The sequence below is a fragment of the Portunus trituberculatus genome, chromosome 45 (assembly GCF_017591435.1).
Source record: "Portunus trituberculatus isolate SZX2019 chromosome 45, ASM1759143v1, whole genome shotgun sequence".
Taxonomy (NCBI): Eukaryota; Metazoa; Arthropoda; class Malacostraca; order Decapoda; family Portunidae; genus Portunus; species Portunus trituberculatus.
In genome coordinates, this window is record NC_059299.1 from 14939983 (window position 1) to 14944068 (window position 4086).

The 4086-nt window shown below is 43.0% G+C and overlaps 1 long non-coding RNA gene across 1 annotated transcript; it reads left to right on the top strand.

Moving 5' to 3' along the window:
• LOC123519514 lies at positions 1-552 on the top strand. The gene is made up of 2 exons (XR_006679028.1): positions 1-264; positions 490-552. It is a non-coding gene; the product is annotated as an uncharacterized LOC123519514 (long non-coding RNA).
• The last annotated feature ends 3534 nt before the right edge of the window (positions 553-4086 follow it).

Below are 4086 nucleotides of genomic sequence, written 5' to 3' on the forward strand. Positions count from 1 at the left end.
ATTATCCTGATAAACATTTTCGTATTGTGTCTACAAATAGTCTATGTATAGGTAGTTTTTTCCTCTTTAAGGACACTCTGCCAACTGCCTTACGCTCGTCGGCTGTTTATTGTTTCACTTGTCCCAGCTGCCAGGCTGAGTATGTGGGTAGCACCTTGCGCTCACTTATAAACCGAGCCAGCGAGCATTTAGGCCAGTCTGCCAGAACAGGGCGCCCGCTACACAACGCCCCATTTTCCGCGATACGGGACCACTGCCTCTCATGTAAGGTTCAACCCAATCTCAGTCATTTCCGTATCCTCGCCACCTGTAATAGACACAGTTTAAGAATACTGGAATCCTATATATTTCCCAAGTAAAGCCATCCTCAACAATACTCTGTCAGCATACCCACTTATGATAGTGTGAATTTTTACCATTGTAATTCTCTTTGTATTTTACTTTATTCTTTTATACTTATATTTGTTTTATCGTTTTATTTTATTATAGACCACTGATGATGACATAAGATGAAATGTCGAAACGTTTGGCCCATTAAAGATGCTGCTCGTAGCTACCTTAGTTATTGCTTTCCTGCTGAAAATACGATTTCCCAGAAATCAACCTGTTTCGGATATACTATAGGTACTTTCTACTACTACTACTACTACTACTACTACTACTACTACTACTACTACTACTACTACTACTACTACTTACTACTACTACTACTATCATCTTTAATTATTACGCCTACCTACTACGGTTTATGAATGAGTCGAGCATGAACCAACTCGAGCATCAAAACAACGATACTATTTAGGAAATTTTCCATACACAGCAGAACAGTGTTAACATTCAAGGAGAAGATTCTCTAGACAACATAATCAAGGCTGATGTTTTCGTTAATTAATCATGATTATTGTCTCATGCTTTCGAATGCACTAAAGTAGTACATTAGATAAAACTGTACGCTACCGTAAAGTAATACATCAAATAAAGCTGTATTCATTCTCTATAGAAATAGAATAGTGAAAACTGGAATGGAATGGAGAAAAGGAATGAATGGAAAATAAAAGTGTGAAGATTACAGAAAACCGGAGCTCGATAAGTTAAATGGTTTACCCATATCAAGTTTGTCTCACTGATTGTCGACATAATGTATTCAAACAACTGGCTCGGTATTAAAGGCAAGTTAACGCAACTCCTGCTTGTAGCAGATAACATTAATTATGCAGTCTACAATGTATGAAACGTAAAGATGATGATATGATGATGATGATGGTGGTGGTATGTGTCGTTCTTCCATCAATCTGGGAAAATTTTTGGAGGAAAAAAGATTGTTAGCAAGTTGCGTCCTCCCCGCTGAGTCGGAAGGACGTCATAATTATCACTATCCGTGTTTACATGAGTTGCAGCCCCTACAAGAGAAAATCAGAAGTGATTTGGAGTGAACACGCCTACTCAGTGGCTACTGAGGGAGATTTAGGCCCGTTTTGCCAGACAGAAACAAATCAGAAGAAGACAGAAAATAAGCGTCCGCGCCTGGGTTTGGTGGTGGCCCCCCACAAAGCCTGCTGCTTCCCACGTCGGCCAAAAAAAAAAAGGTCACTCTACAAGTCATTGTTTTGTTGAGTGTCTTATAAATAAGAATGCTACCTGCAGAGCTTTTGTTGATCTCAAGGGTGCCTTCGACAGGGCCAACAAAGATAAAGATGTTATTATGGAGGAACTCATTCTCAAAGGTGTCAAAGGTAGATTATTAGGATGGATCAGGGACTATTTGTATAATAGAACAGCACAGATTTGGTTTCAAGGTGCAGTCTCCTCTGAGGAAGTTTTTGAGCTTGGAACACCACAGGGTGGAGTTCTTAGTCCAATGCTTTTCAATGTTTTAATGGACAAAATTGCGCGCTGTTCCTTTCCGCAGGGCACCCAGGTCCTCATCTATGCTGATGACATACTCCTCCAATGCCCCACACCCAGGATTCTCCAGGTTGCTTTGTCACAACTGGCAGCGTTGTGTGTCCAAATGGGACTAGTGATTAATGAATGTAAAACAAAATTTCAAGCTAAAGGGAAGGTCTCTCGGCTGCCCACTGTAAATAACATTCCCATCCCTAGAGTTCACATACACAAGTACCTGGGTGTTCAGATGAGCTTTAGGAAGTCTCTTCAAGCCGTCCACTATGTTCGAGACCTCTGTCTGCCACGGCTAGCACCACTTCGGCTGCTAGCCAACAGGGGCCTGGGGGCGGGCATTCCAGTCCTAAGAATGTTCTACATATCTGTCATACGGTCCCTTATTGATTATGCCGCCCCTGTTTTAATACAGTTTAGTGCCACCCAACTCCGTCCCCTGGAGCTTGTACAGAATGAAGCCATGCGGATAATCTTGGGATGCCCCAGGACTGCACGGATTGAAGTCCTCAGAGCTGAACTGCACCTGTCGAGTATTATGCGTAGGGTACCTCAGGAAGATCTTGGGAGTACTGACAAGTGTAGGTGCAGCCGAGGCTTGTATTAACGTTGTTGTGTCACCGCTGTAACCCGCCTGGAACCCTCACCGTGTCAGTGTTGATATTCACTCACTGCATCAGCCGAAGAGGGACTGGCTCCCTCATGTGCTGCAAGACATGTTCATGACTAAATTTTCCAAGTACCCACACGTTCAGGCTATTCATGTTTATTGTGATGGGTCAGTCAATGGCAGCAGGTCTGGATGTGGGCTGTTCATCCGTGACTACATCTCTGCCAGTCTCTACACTGACACTGTTCCAGGCGGCTCCCTGCACCCATGTCTTCCACTAGAGCAGAACTGTATGCAGTACTGGAGGCGCTCCACATTGTGGCGCCTCTCCATAAGAATGTATATTTCTTTATTGACAGTCAGGATGCATTGTACGCCCTTCAATCCACCTCCCCCATGGACTGTGATCTAGTTAATAAGTGTCTTGATCTCATCCACGCCCTAGAAGGTGCTGGTGCCACGGTCCATTTCATCTGGATACCCTCTCATGTGGGTATCCCGTTAAATGAAAAAGCAGACCACCTTGCTCAGTGTGCCCTACAAGATGACACAGTGGACCCTGGCACTGAGTACACTCTGGGTTATGTTAAGAGTAGCATTAAGGACTTTGTACAAAATAACATTAGTGATCAGTTGGAGCTATGTTGCCATAGGGGCAGTAGCACTAGTCTTCACTATGCACGTGTCTCCCAGAGCTGTGCTTACACCTACGAGAGACACACTGCATCACATGACAGGGTGGCAATGAGGCTCAGATTAGGCTACAAATACTTTTGGGAAGTCAGTGCTTCTCCTGGTGTGTGATGTGTGCTACACCAAGGGGACACACTCTGCGTCACTATATCATGGAATGTCCTCTCATTGCTAAATTTAGGCCACAAGGTCAGCATGACTTGTACAGCCTCATTGACCATCTCCTCCTTTGTTGTAATTATTTATCAATTCAACAATAAATGTATCAATCAATCAATCAATCAAATTGTTAGCACTGACGCTCGAGTTGGTATTCCGCTCGACTTGGTGTGCTCTCGACTTAATTGTCCAGCCACGGTCCAGATATACATATATGCGTATATGCGCGGCCGAGACCACAATAAGCCAACCGGATGGAAGACTTGTATATCTCTGGACCGTGTTTCCAGCCACCACCACCACTTCTACTACTACTACTACTGCTACTACTACTACTACTATACTATAGCACCCATGGTACAATAACTCGTTATTGTACCATGATAGCACCAGCGCCACCACCAACACTACTGCAAAGGAGGATGTAATTACAAGGTAGTAAGTAAACAGCCTACTAGAAGGAGAACATATATATATATATATATATATATATATATATATATATATATATATATATATATATATATCGTTTCTTTTTTTTTTTTCTTTTATGTAAGGGAGCATTTCTCTAAATCTTTACATAGCATTCAAAGTTTGTCAACATATCAGAGGCGCGGGGCGGGGCGAAGGTAAATACTGTTTGCTTGTTTTTCATTCTTTTCTCTGACACTACATGCATGTCTTTCCCTGTGGTTGTGCAGGGAGTAGTGGAGGCTGTGTGCCGG